Source organism: Phyllobates terribilis, unplaced genomic scaffold (genome assembly GCF_046119375.1).
Source record: "Phyllobates terribilis strain yellow unplaced genomic scaffold, ASM4611937v1 Scaffold_1606__1_contigs__length_246918, whole genome shotgun sequence".
NCBI lineage: Eukaryota > Metazoa > Chordata > Amphibia > Anura > Dendrobatidae > Phyllobates > Phyllobates terribilis.
The window spans coordinates 20,002-34,340 of NW_027364366.1; the positions used below are offsets into that span (position 1 = coordinate 20,002).

The window sequence follows — 14,339 nt, forward strand, 5'->3', positions numbered from 1 at the left end:
GCTCATCTCCACAAATGGACTTTTCAGGATCCTTGGGTGGCTCCGTAGTTTGAAACCAATTCTGGTTATCGCTTCTCGGCCTTTTGGCTAAGATCAAGTGTAGTATCTGTTCTTATCAGTTTAATATCTGATACGTCCCCTATCTGGGGACCATATATTAAATGGATTTTTAGAACAGGGAGATGGAAAAAGAGCTTGCTCTGTCCACTCCACGCATTGACCTGGTATTGCAGTATCTCCAGGACCGGTGCACCCCTTCTTTAATGCAGTTTCTAAAATCAGAAAGAATTGAATTCAATGTTTTTTGTTCATTTTGCTTGTTTGTCGGATTTTGGGATGGACTCTTTGGCTTTGCTTTTCTTCTCCTCATTGGATTTTTCATGTTCAAAGTTGCAGAAGCCAGATTACAAGCTCATTTTGGTTCATCTTCAGCAACTGTGCATTGCATTGCCATGTAATGTGATGCAATGCTATCTTTGTAGCTCTCCCTTTTTACTTCCTTTTGGATAAACAGACATATTAGGCAAGCATTTTGGAGCTTTGACCTAAATAACTACAGGTGGTGAGATAAGCTGCACAATATAATTGACCTTTCAGTATATTGTTGCACACACACCATCTATTTAGCAAATGCCCTTGTTATCAACAGCAGCCTTTTAAACTCACCTGAGCTAACAGGTATGTGCGCTGGTTACTCTGCTGCGCTTAAAATTTCTTTTTTGGTTTGCTACAATGCCTTTTCTGAAACGTTGTCTCCTTCTGCTGGAACACTGACTTCTTTCATTTAATGCCTGCAGACTATAAAAGAGAACCCAACCCAAAAAGTTTGGTTGATTAGTCTGTGGCATTCTGTTAAACTGTTGCTTATGGCGGTCTCTGTGAGCTTCTCAGCGACATTCAGCCAGCCAGGTATCCTGCCTGCAGTAGATGGAATGTGGCAATGGAACGCTGGCTGCGCGTGTCATAATAGGCTCTGAGCCTTTATATACCTGTGCACAGCAGCAGCCACCTTCAGTCTGCTGCTGGACAGCCAGCAGCAGCAGCAGCAGGAGAGGTATGTAATCAGGAGCCCTCCTGCTAAGGGTAGACAGCTGCTCGTTCCACCCCACCCCCCGCCTTAATTGGTTCTCCTCCCTTCCAACGGTGTTGAGGCGGGTGGGAACAGCAGGGGGTGAAGGTGCTGTGTTTAAAGAGGTGGAGTTATGCAGATCTAAAACGCGTGGATTGCAGCAGCAGCAAGCCGAAAAGTGCAGGCATGTAAGGGATCTAGAGGTTGACAACATGTCTTCTTAACGGGAGTCCAGGAGCTCATCTCCACAAATGGACTTTTCAGGATCCTTGGGTGGCTCCGTAGTTTGAAACCAATTCTGGTTATCGCTTCTCGGCCTTTTGGCTAAGATCAAGTGTAGTATCTGTTCTTATCAGTTTAATATCTGATACGTCCCCTATCTGGGGACCATATATTAAATGGATTTTTAGAACAGGGAGATGGAAAAAGAGCTTGCTCTGTCCACTCCACGCATTGACCTGGTATTGCAGTATCTCCAGGACCGGTGCACCCCTTCTTTAATGCAGTTTCTAAAATCAGAAAGAATTGAATTCAATGTTTTTTGTTCATTTTGCTTGTTTGTCGGATTTTGGGATGGACTCTTTGGCTTTGCTTTTCTTCTCCTCATTGGATTTTTCATGTTCAAAGTTGCAGAAGCCAGATTACAAGCTGATTTTGGTTCATCTTCAGCAACTGTGCATTGCATTGCCATGTAATGTGATGCAATGCTATCTTTCTAGCTCTCCCTTTTTACTTCCTTTTGGATAAACAGACATATTAGGCAAGCATTTTGGAGCTTTCACCTAAATAACTACAGGTGGTGAGATAAGCTGCACAATATAATTGACCTTTCAGTATATTGTTGCACACACACCATCTATTTAGCAAATGCCCTTGTTATCAACAGCAGCCTTTTAAACTCACCTGAGCTAACAGGTATGTGCGCTGGTTACTCTGCTGCGCTTAAAATTTCTTTTTTGGTTTGCTACAATGCCTTTTCTGAAACGTTGTCTCCTTCTGCTGGAAAACTGACTTCTTTCATTTAATGCCTGCAGACTATAAAAGAGAACCCAACCCAAAAAGTTTGGTTGATTAGTCTGTGGCATTCTGTTAAACTGTTGCTTATGGCGGTCTCTGTGAGCTTCTCAGCGACATTCAGCCAGCCAGGTATCCTGCCTGCAGTAGATGGAATGTGGCAATGGAACGCTGGCTGCGCGTGTCATAATAGGCTCTGAGCCTTTATATACCTGTGCACAGCAGCAGCCACCTTCAGTCTGCTGCTGGACAGCCAGCAGCAGCAGCAGCAGGAGAGGTATGTAATCAGGAGCCGTCCTGCTAAGGGTAGACAGCTGCTCGTTCCACCCCACCCCCCGCCTTAATTGGTTCTCCTCCCTTCCAACGGTGTTGAGGCGGGTGGGAACAGCAGGGGGTGAAGGTGCTGTGTTTAAAGAGGTGGAGTTATGCAGATCTAAAACGCGTGGATTGCAGCAGCAGCAAGCCGAAAAGTGCAGGCATGTAAGGGATCTAGAGGTTGACAACATGTCTTCTTAACGGGAGTCCAGGAGCTCATCTCCACAAATGGACTTTTCAGGATCCTTGGGTGGCTCCGTAGTTTGAAACCAATTCTGGTTATCGGTTCTCGGCCTTTTGGCTAAGATCAAGTGTAGTATCTGTTCTTATCAGTTTAATATCTGATACGTCCCCTATCTGGGGACCATATATTAAATGGATTTTTAGAACAGGGAGATGGAAAAAGAGCTTGCTCTGTCCACTCCACGCATTGACCTGGTATTGCAGTATCTCCAGGACCGGTGCACCCCTTCTTTAATGCAGTTTCTAAAATCAGAAAGAATTGAATTCAATGTTTTTTGTTCATTTTGCTTGCTTGTCGGATTTTGGGATGGACTCTTTGGCTTTGCTTTTCTTCTCCTCATTGGATTTTTCATGTTCAAAGTTGCAGAAGCCAGATTACAAGCTCATTTTGGTTCATCTTCAGCAACTGTGCATTGCATTGCCATGTAATGTGATGCAATGCTATCTTTCTAGCTCTCCCTTTTTACTTCCTTTTGGATAAACAGACATATTAGGCAAGCATTTTGGAGCTTTCACCTAAATAACTACAGGTGGTGAGATAAGCTGCACAATATAATTGACCTTTCAGTATATTGTTGCACACACACCATCTATTTAGCAAATGCCCTTGTTATCAACAGCAGCCTTTTAAACTCACCTGAGCTAACAGGTATGTGCGCTGGTTACTCTGCTGCGCTTAAAATTTCTTTTTTGGTTTGCTACAATGCCTTTTCTGAAACGTTGTCTCCTTCTGCTGGAACACTGACTTCTTTCATTTAATGCCTGCAGACTATAAAAGAGAACCCAACCCAAAAAGTTTGGTTGATTAGTCTGTGGCATTCTGTTAAACTGTTGCTTATGGCGGTCTCTGTGAGCTTCTCAGCGACATTCAGCCAGCCAGGTATCCTGCCTGCAGTAGATGGAATGTGGCAATGGAACGCTGGCTGCGCGTGTCATAATAGGCTCTGAGCCTTTATATACCTGTGCACAGCAGCAGCCACCTTCAGTCTGCTGCTGGACAGCCAGCAGCAGCAGCAGCAGGAGAGGTATGTAATCAGGAGCCCTCCTGCTAAGGGTAGACAGCTGCTCGTTCCACCCCACCCCCCGCCTTAATTGGTTCTCCTCCCTTCCAACGGTGTTGAGGCGGGTGGGAACAGCAGGGGGTGAAGGTGCTGTGTTTAAAGAGGTGGAGTTATGCAGATCTAAAACGCGTGGATTGCAGCAGCAGCAAGCCGAAAAGTGCAGGCATGTAAGGGATCTAGAGGTTGACAACATGTCTTCTTAACGGGAGTCCAGGAGCTCATCTCCACAAATGGACTTTTCAGGATCCTTGGGTGGCTCCGTAGTTTGAAACCAATTCTGGTTATCGCTTCTCGGCCTTTTGGCTAAGATCAAGTGTAGTATCTGTTCTTATCAGTTTAATATCTGATACGTCCCCTATCTGGGGACCATATATTAAATGGATTTTTAGAACAGGGAGATGGAAAAAGAGCTTGCTCTGTCCACTCCACGCATTGACCTGGTATTGCAGTATCTCCAGGACCGGTGCACCCCTTCTTTAATGCAGTTTCTAAAATCAGAAAGAATTGAATTCAATGTTTTTTGTTCATTTTGCTTGTTTGTCGGATTTTGGGATGGACTCTTTGGCTTTGCTTTTCTTCTCCTCATTGGATTTTTCATGTTCAAAGTTGCAGAAGCCAGATTACAAGCTCATTTTGGTTCATCTTCAGCAACTGTGCATTGCATTGCCATGTAATGTGATGCAATGCTATCTTTCTAGCTCTCCCTTTTTACTTCCTTTTGGATAAACAGACATATTAGGCAAGCATTTTGGAGCTTTCACCTAAATAACTACAGGTGGTGAGATAAGCTGCACAATATAATTGACCTTTCAGTATATTGTTGCACACACACCATCTATTTAGCAAATGCCCTTGTTATCAACAGCAGCCTTTTAAACTCACCTGAGCTAACAGGTATGTGCGCTGGTTACTCTGCTGCGCTTAAAATTTCTTTTTTGGTTTGCTACAATGCCTTTTCTGAAACGTTGTCTCCTTCTGCTGGAACACTGACTTCTTTCATTTAATGCCTGCAGACTATAAAAGAGAACCCAACCCAAAAAGTTTGGTTGATTAGTCTGTGGCATTCTGTTAAACTGTTGCTTATGGCGGTCTCTGTGAGCTTCTCAGCGACATTCAGCCAGCCAGGTATCCTGCCTGCAGTAGATGGAATGTGGCAATGGAACGCTGGCTGCGCGTGTCATAATAGGCTCTGAGCCTTTATATACCTGTGCACAGCAGCAGCCACCTTCAGTCTGCTGCTGGACAGCCAGCAGCAGCAGCAGCAGGAGAGGTATGTAATCAGGAGCCCTCCTGCTAAGGGTAGACAGCTGCTCGTTCCACCCCACCCCCCGCCTTAATTGGTTCTCCTCCCTTCCAACGGTGTTGAGGCGGGTGGGAACAGCAGGGGGTGAAGGTGCTGTGTTTAAAGAGGTGGAGTTATGCAGATCTAAAACGCGTGGATTGCAGCAGCAGCAAGCCGAAAAGTGCAGGCATGTAAGGGATCTAGAGGTTGACAACATGTCTTCTTAACGGGAGTCCAGGAGCTCATCTCCACAAATGGACTTTTCAGGATCCTTGGGTGGCTCCGTAGTTTGAAACCAATTCTGGTTATCGCTTCTCGGCCTTTTGGCTAAGATCAAGTGTAGTATCTGTTCTTATCAGTTTAATATCTGATACGTCCCCTATCTGGGGACCATATATTAAATGGATTTTTAGAACAGGGAGATGGAAAAAGAGCTTGCTCTGTCCACTCCACGCATTGACCTGGTATTGCAGTATCTCCAGGACCGGTGCACCCCTTCTTTAATGCAGTTTCTAAAATCAGAAAGAATTGAATTCAATGTTTTTTGTTCATTTTGCTTGTTTGTCGGATTTTGGGATGGACTCTTTGGCTTTGCTTTTCTTCTCCTCATTGGATTTTTCATGTTCAAAGTTGCAGAAGCCAGATTACAAGCTCATTTTGGTTCATCTTCAGCAACTGTGCATTGCATTGCCATGTAATGTGATGCAATGCTATCTTTCTAGCTCTCCCTTTTTACTTCCTTTTGGATAAACAGACATATTAGGCAAGCATTTTGGAGCTTTCACCTAAATAACTACAGGTGGTGAGATAAGCTGCACAATATAATTGACCTTTCAGTATATTGTTGCACACACACCATCTATTTAGCAAATGCCCTTGTTATCAACAGCAGCCTTTTAAACTCACCTGAGCTAACAGGTATGTGCGCTGGTTACTCTGCTGCGCTTAAAATTTCTTTTTTGGTTTGCTACAATGCCTTTTCTGAAACGTTGTCTCCTTCTGCTGGAACACTGACTTCTTTCATTTAATGCCTGCAGACTATAAAAGAGAACCCAACCCAAAAAGTTTGGTTGATTAGTCTGTGGCATTCTGTTAAACTGTTGCTTATGGCGGTCTCTGTGAGCTTCTCAGCGACATTCAGCCAGCCAGGTATCCTGCCTGCAGTAGATGGAATGTGGCAATGGAACGCTGGCTGCGCGTGTCATAATAGGCTCTGAGCCTTTATATACCTGTGCACTGCAGCAGCCACCTTCAGTCTGCTGCTGGACAGCCAGCAGCAGCAGCAGCAGGAGAGGTATGTAATCAGGAGCCCTCCTGCTAAGGGTAGACAGCTGCTCGTTCCACCCCACCCCCCGCCTTAATTGGTTCTCCTCCCTTCCAACGGTGTTGAGGCGGGTGGGAACAGCAGGGGGTGAAGGTGCTGTGTTTAAAGAGGTGGAGTTATGCAGATCTAAAACGCGTGGATTGCAGCAGCAGCAAGCCGAAAAGTGCAGGCATGTAAGGGATCTAGAGGTTGACAACATGTCTTCTTAACGGGAGTCCAGGAGCTCATCTCCACAAATGGACTTTTCAGGATCCTTGGGTGGCTCCGTAGTTTGAAACCAATTCTGGTTATCGCTTCTCGGCCTTTTGGCTAAGATCAAGTGTAGTATCTGTTCTTATCAGTTTAATATCTGATACGTCCCCTATCTGGGGACCATATATTAAATGGATTTTTAGAACAGGGAGATGGAAAAAGAGCTTGCTCTGTCCACTCCACGCATTGACCTGGTATTGCAGTATCTCCAGGACCGGTGCACCCCTTCTTTAATGCAGTTTCTAAAATCAGAAAGAATTGAATTCAATGTTTTTTGTTCATTTTGCTTGTTTGTCGGATTTTGGGATGGACTCTTTGGCTTTGCTTTTCTTCTCCTCATTGGATTTTTCATGTTCAAAGTTGCAGAAGCCAGATTACAAGCTCATTTTGGTTCATCTTCAGCAACTGTGCATTGCATTGCCATGTAATGTGATGCAATGCTATCTTTCTAGCTCTCCCTTTTTACTTCCTTTTGGATAAACAGACATATTAGGCAAGCATTTTGGAGCTTTCACCTAAATAACTACAGGTGGTGAGATAAGCTGCACAATATAATTGACCTTTCAGTATATTGTTGCACACACACCATCTATTTAGCAAATGCCCTTGTTATCAACAGCACCCTTTTAAACTCACCTGAGCTAACAGGTATGTGCGCTGGTTACTCTGCTGCGCTTAAAATTTCTTTTTTGGTTTGCTACAATGCCTTTTCTGAAACGTTGTCTCCTTCTGCTGGAACACTGACTTCTTTCATTTAATGCCTGCAGACTATAAAAGAGAACCCAACCCAAAAAGTTTGGTTGATTAGTCTGTGGCATTCTGTTAAACTGTTGCTTATGGCGGTCTCTGTGAGCTTCTCAGCGACATTCAGCCAGCCAGGTATCCTGCCTGCAGTAGATGGAATGTGGCAATGGAACGCTGGCTGCGCGTGTCATAATAGGCTCTGAGCCTTTATATACCTGTGCACAGCAGCAGCCACCTTCAGTCTGCTGCTGGACAGCCAGCAGCAGCAGCAGCAGGAGAGGTATGTAATCAGGAGCCCTCCTGCTAAGGGTAGACAGCTGCTCGTTCCACCCCACCCCCCGCCTTAATTGGTTCTCCTCCCTTCCAACGGTGTTGAGGCGGGTGGGAACAGCAGGGGGTGAAGGTGCTGTGTTTAAAGAGGTGGAGTTATGCAGATCTAAAACGCGTGGATTGCAGCAGCAGCAAGCCGAAAAGTGCAGGCATGTAAGGGATCTAGAGGTTGACAACATGTCTTCTTAACGGGAGTCCAGGAGCTCATCTCCACAAATGGACTTTTCAGGATCCTTGGGTGGCTCCGTAGTTTGAAACCAATTCTGGTTATCGCTTCTCGGCCTTTTGGCTAAGATCAAGTGTAGTATCTGTTCTTATCAGTTTAATATCTGATACGTCCCCTATCTGGGGACCATATATTAAATGGATTTTTAGAACAGGGAGATGGAAAAAGAGCTTGCTCTGTCCACTCCACGCATTGACCTGGTATTGCAGTATCTCCAGGACCGGTGCACCCCTTCTTTAATGCAGTTTCTAAAATCAGAAAGAATTGAATTCAATGTTTTTTGTTCATTTTGCTTGTTTGTCGGATTTTGGGATGGACTCTTTGGCTTTGCTTTTCTTCTCCTCATTGGATTTTTCATGTTCAAAGTTGCAGAAGCCAGATTACAAGCTCATTTTGGTTCATCTTCAGCAACTGTGCATTGCATTGCCATGTAATGTGATGCAATGCTATCTTTCTAGCTCTCCCTTTTTACTTCCTTTTGGATAAACAGACATATTAGGCAAGCATTTTGGAGCTTTCACCTAAATAACTACAGGTGGTGAGATAAGCTGCACAATATAATTGACCTTTCAGTATATTGTTGCACACACACCATCTATTTAGCAAATGCCCTTGTTATCAACAGCAGCCTTTTAAACTCACCTGAGCTAACAGGTATGTGCGCTAGTTACTCTGCTGCGCTTAAAATTTCTTTTTTGGTTTGCTACAATGCCTTTTCTGAAACGTTGTCTCCTTCTGCTGGAACACTGACTTCTTTCATTTAATGCCTGCAGACTATAAAAGAGAACCCAACCCAAAAAGTTTGGTTGATTAGTCTGTGGCATTCTGTTAAACTGTTGCTTATGGCGGTCTCTGTGAGCTTCTCAGCGACATTCAGCCAGCCAGGTATCCTGCCTGCAGTAGATGGAATGTGGCAATGGAACGCTGGCTGCGCGTGTCATAATAGGCTCTGAGCCTTTATATACCTGTGCACAGCAGCAGCCACCTTCAGTCTGCTGCTGGACAGCCAGCAGCAGCAGCAGCAGGAGAGGTATGTAATCAGGAGCCCTCCTGCTAAGGGTAGACAGCTGCTCGTTCCACCCCACCCCCCGCCTTAATTGGTTCTCCTCCCTTCCAACGGTGTTGAGGCGGGTGGGAACAGCAGGGGGTGAAGGTGCTGTGTTTAAAGAGGTGGAGTTATGCAGATCTAAAACGCGTGGATTGCAGCAGCAGCAAGCCGAAAAGTGCAGGCATGTAAGGGATCTAGAGGTTGACAACATGTCTTCTTAACGGGAGTCCAGGAGCTCATCTCCACAAATGGACTTTTCAGGATCCTTGGGTGGCTCCGTAGTTTGAAACCAATTCTGGTTATCGCTTCTCGGCCTTTTGGCTAAGATCAAGTGTAGTATCTGTTCTTATCAGTTTAATATCTGATACGTCCCCTATCTGGGGACCATATATTAAATGGATTTTTAGAACAGGGAGATGGAAAAAGAGCTTGCTCTGTCCACTCCACGCATTGACCTGGTATTGCAGTATCTCCAGGACCGGTGCACCCCTTCTTTAATGCAGTTTCTAAAATCAGAAAGAATTGAATTCAATGTTTTTTGTTCATTTTGCTTGTTTGTCGGATTTTGGGATGGACTCTTTGGCTTTGCTTTTCTTCTCCTCATTGGATTTTTCATGTTCAAAGTTGCAGAAGCCAGATTACAAGCTCATTTTGGTTCATCTTCAGCAACTGTGCATTGCATTGCCATGTAATGTGATGCAATGCTATCTTTGTAGCTCTCCCTTTTTACTTCCTTTTGGATAAACAGACATATTAGGCAAGCATTTTGGAGCTTTGACCTAAATAACTACAGGTGGTGAGATAAGCTGCACAATATAATTGACCTTTCAGTATATTGTTGCACACACACCATCTATTTAGCAAATGCCCTTGTTATCAACAGCAGCCTTTTAAACTCACCTGAGCTAACAGGTATGTGCGCTGGTTACTCTGCTGCGCTTAAAATTTCTTTTTTGGTTTGCTACAATGCCTTTTCTGAAACGTTGTCTCCTTCTGCTGGAACACTGACTTCTTTCATTTAATGCCTGCAGACTATAAAAGAGAACCCAACCCAAAAAGTTTGGTTGATTAGTCTGTGGCATTCTGTTAAACTGTTGCTTATGGCGGTCTCTGTGAGCTTCTCAGCGACATTCAGCCAGCCAGGTATCCTGCCTGCAGTAGATGGAATGTGGCAATGGAACGCTGGCTGCGCGTGTCATAATAGGCTCTGAGCCTTTATATACCTGTGCACAGCAGCAGCCACCTTCAGTCTGCTGCTGGACAGCCAGCAGCAGCAGCAGCAGGAGAGGTATGTAATCAGGAGCCCTCCTGCTAAGGGTAGACAGCTGCTCGTTCCACCCCACCCCCCGCCTTAATTGGTTCTCCTCCCTTCCAACGGTGTTGAGGCGGGTGGGAACAGCAGGGGGTGAAGGTGCTGTGTTTAAAGAGGTGGAGTTATGCAGATCTAAAACGCGTGGATTGCAGCAGCAGCAAGCCGAAAAGTGCAGGCATGTAAGGGATCTAGAGGTTGACAACATGTCTTCTTAACGGGAGTCCAGGAGCTCATCTCCACAAATGGACTTTTCAGGATCCTTGGGTGGCTCCGTAGTTTGAAACCAATTCTGGTTATCGCTTCTCGGCCTTTTGGCTAAGATCAAGTGTAGTATCTGTTCTTATCAGTTTAATATCTGATACGTCCCCTATCTGGGGACCATATATTAAATGGATTTTTAGAACAGGGAGATGGAAAAAGAGCTTGCTCTGTCCACTCCACGCATTGACCTGGTATTGCAGTATCTCCAGGACCGGTGCACCCCTTCTTTAATGCAGTTTCTAAAATCAGAAAGAATTGAATTCAATGTTTTTTGTTCATTTTGCTTGTTTGTCGGATTTTGGGATGGACTCTTTGGCTTTGCTTTTCTTCTCCTCATTGGATTTTTCATGTTCAAAGTTGCAGAAGCCAGATTACAAGCTGATTTTGGTTCATCTTCAGCAACTGTGCATTGCATTGCCATGTAATGTGATGCAATGCTATCTTTCTAGCTCTCCCTTTTTACTTCCTTTTGGATAAACAGACATATTAGGCAAGCATTTTGGAGCTTTCACCTAAATAACTACAGGTGGTGAGATAAGCTGCACAATATAATTGACCTTTCAGTATATTGTTGCACACACACCATCTATTTAGCAAATGCCCTTGTTATCAACAGCAGCCTTTTAAACTCACCTGAGCTAACAGGTATGTGCGCTGGTTACTCTGCTGCGCTTAAAATTTCTTTTTTGGTTTGCTACAATGCCTTTTCTGAAACGTTGTCTCCTTCTGCTGGAAAACTGACTTCTTTCATTTAATGCCTGCAGACTATAAAAGAGAACCCAACCCAAAAAGTTTGGTTGATTAGTCTGTGGCATTCTGTTAAACTGTTGCTTATGGCGGTCTCTGTGAGCTTCTCAGCGACATTCAGCCAGCCAGGTATCCTGCCTGCAGTAGATGGAATGTGGCAATGGAACGCTGGCTGCGCGTGTCATAATAGGCTCTGAGCCTTTATATACCTGTGCACAGCAGCAGCCACCTTCAGTCTGCTGCTGGACAGCCAGCAGCAGCAGCAGCAGGAGAGGTATGTAATCAGGAGCCGTCCTGCTAAGGGTAGACAGCTGCTCGTTCCACCCCACCCCCCGCCTTAATTGGTTCTCCTCCCTTCCAACGGTGTTGAGGCGGGTGGGAACAGCAGGGGGTGAAGGTGCTGTGTTTAAAGAGGTGGAGTTATGCAGATCTAAAACGCGTGGATTGCAGCAGCAGCAAGCCGAAAAGTGCAGGCATGTAAGGGATCTAGAGGTTGACAACATGTCTTCTTAACGGGAGTCCAGGAGCTCATCTCCACAAATGGACTTTTCAGGATCCTTGGGTGGCTCCGTAGTTTGAAACCAATTCTGGTTATCGGTTCTCGGCCTTTTGGCTAAGATCAAGTGTAGTATCTGTTCTTATCAGTTTAATATCTGATACGTCCCCTATCTGGGGACCATATATTAAATGGATTTTTAGAACAGGGAGATGGAAAAAGAGCTTGCTCTGTCCACTCCACGCATTGACCTGGTATTGCAGTATCTCCAGGACCGGTGCACCCCTTCTTTAATGCAGTTTCTAAAATCAGAAAGAATTGAATTCAATGTTTTTTGTTCATTTTGCTTGCTTGTCGGATTTTGGGATGGACTCTTTGGCTTTGCTTTTCTTCTCCTCATTGGATTTTTCATGTTCAAAGTTGCAGAAGCCAGATTACAAGCTCATTTTGGTTCATCTTCAGCAACTGTGCATTGCATTGCCATGTAATGTGATGCAATGCTATCTTTCTAGCTCTCCCTTTTTACTTCCTTTTGGATAAACAGACATATTAGGCAAGCATTTTGGAGCTTTCACCTAAATAACTACAGGTGGTGAGATAAGCTGCACAATATAATTGACCTTTCAGTATATTGTTGCACACACACCATCTATTTAGCAAATGCCCTTGTTATCAACAGCAGCCTTTTAAACTCACCTGAGCTAACAGGTATGTGCGCTGGTTACTCTGCTGCGCTTAAAATTTCTTTTTTGGTTTGCTACAATGCCTTTTCTGAAACGTTGTCTCCTTCTGCTGGAACACTGACTTCTTTCATTTAATGCCTGCAGACTATAAAAGAGAACCCAACCCAAAAAGTTTGGTTGATTAGTCTGTGGCATTCTGTTAAACTGTTGCTTATGGCGGTCTCTGTGAGCTTCTCAGCGACATTCAGCCAGCCAGGTATCCTGCCTGCAGTAGATGGAATGTGGCAATGGAACGCTGGCTGCGCGTGTCATAATAGGCTCTGAGCCTTTATATACCTGTGCACAGCAGCAGCCACCTTCAGTCTGCTGCTGGACAGCCAGCAGCAGCAGCAGCAGGAGAGGTATGTAATCAGGAGCCCTCCTGCTAAGGGTAGACAGCTGCTCGTTCCACCCCACCCCCCGCCTTAATTGGTTCTCCTCCCTTCCAACGGTGTTGAGGCGGGTGGGAACAGCAGGGGGTGAAGGTGCTGTGTTTAAAGAGGTGGAGTTATGCAGATCTAAAACGCGTGGATTGCAGCAGCAGCAAGCCGAAAAGTGCAGGCATGTAAGGGATCTAGAGGTTGACAACATGTCTTCTTAACGGGAGTCCAGGAGCTCATCTCCACAAATGGACTTTTCAGGATCCTTGGGTGGCTCCGTAGTTTGAAACCAATTCTGGTTATCGCTTCTCGGCCTTTTGGCTAAGATCAAGTGTAGTATCTGTTCTTATCAGTTTAATATCTGATACGTCCCCTATCTGGGGACCATATATTAAATGGATTTTTAGAACAGGGAGATGGAAAAAGAGCTTGCTCTGTCCACTCCACGCATTGACCTGGTATTGCAGTATCTCCAGGACCGGTGCACCCCTTCTTTAATGCAGTTTCTAAAATCAGAAAGAATTGAATTCAATGTTTTTTGTTCATTTTGCTTGTTTGTCGGATTTTGGGATGGACTCTTTGGCTTTGCTTTTCTTCTCCTCATTGGATTTTTCATGTTCAAAGTTGCAGAAGCCAGATTACAAGCTCATTTTGGTTCATCTTCAGCAACTGTGCATTGCATTGCCATGTAATGTGATGCAATGCTATCTTTCTAGCTCTCCCTTTTTACTTCCTTTTGGATAAACAGACATATTAGGCAAGCATTTTGGAGCTTTCACCTAAATAACTACAGGTGGTGAGATAAGCTGCACAATATAATTGACCTTTCAGTATATTGTTGCACACACACCATCTATTTAGCAAATGCCCTTGTTATCAACAGCAGCCTTTTAAACTCACCTGAGCTAACAGGTATGTGCGCTGGTTACTCTGCTGCGCTTAAAATTTCTTTTTTGGTTTGCTACAATGCCTTTTCTGAAACGTTGTCTCCTTCTGCTGGAACACTGACTTCTTTCATTTAATGCCTGCAGACTATAAAAGAGAACCCAACCCAAAAAGTTTGGTTGATTAGTCTGTGGCATTCTGTTAAACTGTTGCTTATGGCGGTCTCTGTGAGCTTCTCAGCGACATTCAGCCAGCCAGGTATCCTGCCTGCAGTAGATGGAATGTGGCAATGGAACGCTGGCTGCGCGTGTCATAATAGGCTCTGAGCCTTTATATACCTGTGCACAGCAGCAGCCACCTTCAGTCTGCTGCTGGACAGCCAGCAGCAGCAGCAGCAGGAGAGGTATGTAATCAGGAGCCCTCCTGCTAAGGGTAGACAGCTGCTCGTTCCACCCCACCCCCCGCCTTAATTGGTTCTCCTCCCTTCCAACGGTGTTGAGGCGGGTGGGAACAGCAGGGGGTGAAGGTGCTGTGTTTAAAGAGGTGGAGTTATGCAGATCTAAAACGCGTGGATTGCAGCAGCAGCAAGCCGAAAAGTGCAGGCATGTAAGGGATCTAGAGGTTGACA

At 44.9% G+C, this 14,339-nt stretch overlaps 11 non-coding genes across 11 annotated transcripts; all 11 read left to right on the plus strand.

Annotated features, from left to right (window-relative positions):
- The first annotated feature begins 67 nt into the window (after positions 1-67).
- LOC141244791 (U2 spliceosomal RNA) lies at positions 68-258 on the plus strand. Its single transcript, XR_012308701.1, has one exon. It is a non-coding gene; the product is annotated as a U2 spliceosomal RNA (small nuclear RNA).
- A 1,115-nt stretch (positions 259-1,373) lies between these two features.
- Positions 1,374-1,564, plus strand: LOC141244802 (U2 spliceosomal RNA). Its single transcript, XR_012308712.1, has one exon. It is a non-coding gene; the product is annotated as a U2 spliceosomal RNA (small nuclear RNA).
- Positions 1,565-2,679: 1,115 nt separating this feature from the next.
- LOC141244805 (U2 spliceosomal RNA) lies at positions 2,680-2,870 on the plus strand. Its single transcript, XR_012308715.1, has one exon. It is a non-coding gene; the product is annotated as a U2 spliceosomal RNA (small nuclear RNA).
- Positions 2,871-3,985: 1,115 nt separating this feature from the next.
- LOC141244813 (U2 spliceosomal RNA) lies at positions 3,986-4,176 on the plus strand. The gene has a single exon (XR_012308723.1). It is a non-coding gene; the product is annotated as a U2 spliceosomal RNA (small nuclear RNA).
- Positions 4,177-5,291: 1,115 nt separating this feature from the next.
- Positions 5,292-5,482, plus strand: LOC141244819 (U2 spliceosomal RNA). The gene has a single exon (XR_012308725.1). It is a non-coding gene; the product is annotated as a U2 spliceosomal RNA (small nuclear RNA).
- Positions 5,483-6,597: 1,115 nt separating this feature from the next.
- LOC141244820 (U2 spliceosomal RNA) lies at positions 6,598-6,788 on the plus strand. Its single transcript, XR_012308726.1, has one exon. It is a non-coding gene; the product is annotated as a U2 spliceosomal RNA (small nuclear RNA).
- A 1,115-nt stretch (positions 6,789-7,903) lies between these two features.
- On the plus strand, positions 7,904-8,094 carry LOC141244821 (U2 spliceosomal RNA). Its single transcript, XR_012308727.1, has one exon. It is a non-coding gene; the product is annotated as a U2 spliceosomal RNA (small nuclear RNA).
- A 1,115-nt stretch (positions 8,095-9,209) lies between these two features.
- On the plus strand, positions 9,210-9,400 carry LOC141244822 (U2 spliceosomal RNA). Its single transcript, XR_012308728.1, has one exon. It is a non-coding gene; the product is annotated as a U2 spliceosomal RNA (small nuclear RNA).
- A 1,115-nt stretch (positions 9,401-10,515) lies between these two features.
- On the plus strand, positions 10,516-10,706 carry LOC141244823 (U2 spliceosomal RNA). Its single transcript, XR_012308729.1, has one exon. It is a non-coding gene; the product is annotated as a U2 spliceosomal RNA (small nuclear RNA).
- A 1,115-nt stretch (positions 10,707-11,821) lies between these two features.
- LOC141244806 (U2 spliceosomal RNA) lies at positions 11,822-12,012 on the plus strand. Its single transcript, XR_012308716.1, has one exon. It is a non-coding gene; the product is annotated as a U2 spliceosomal RNA (small nuclear RNA).
- Positions 12,013-13,127: 1,115 nt separating this feature from the next.
- On the plus strand, positions 13,128-13,318 carry LOC141244824 (U2 spliceosomal RNA). Its single transcript, XR_012308730.1, has one exon. It is a non-coding gene; the product is annotated as a U2 spliceosomal RNA (small nuclear RNA).
- Positions 13,319-14,339: the final 1,021 nt, after the last annotated feature.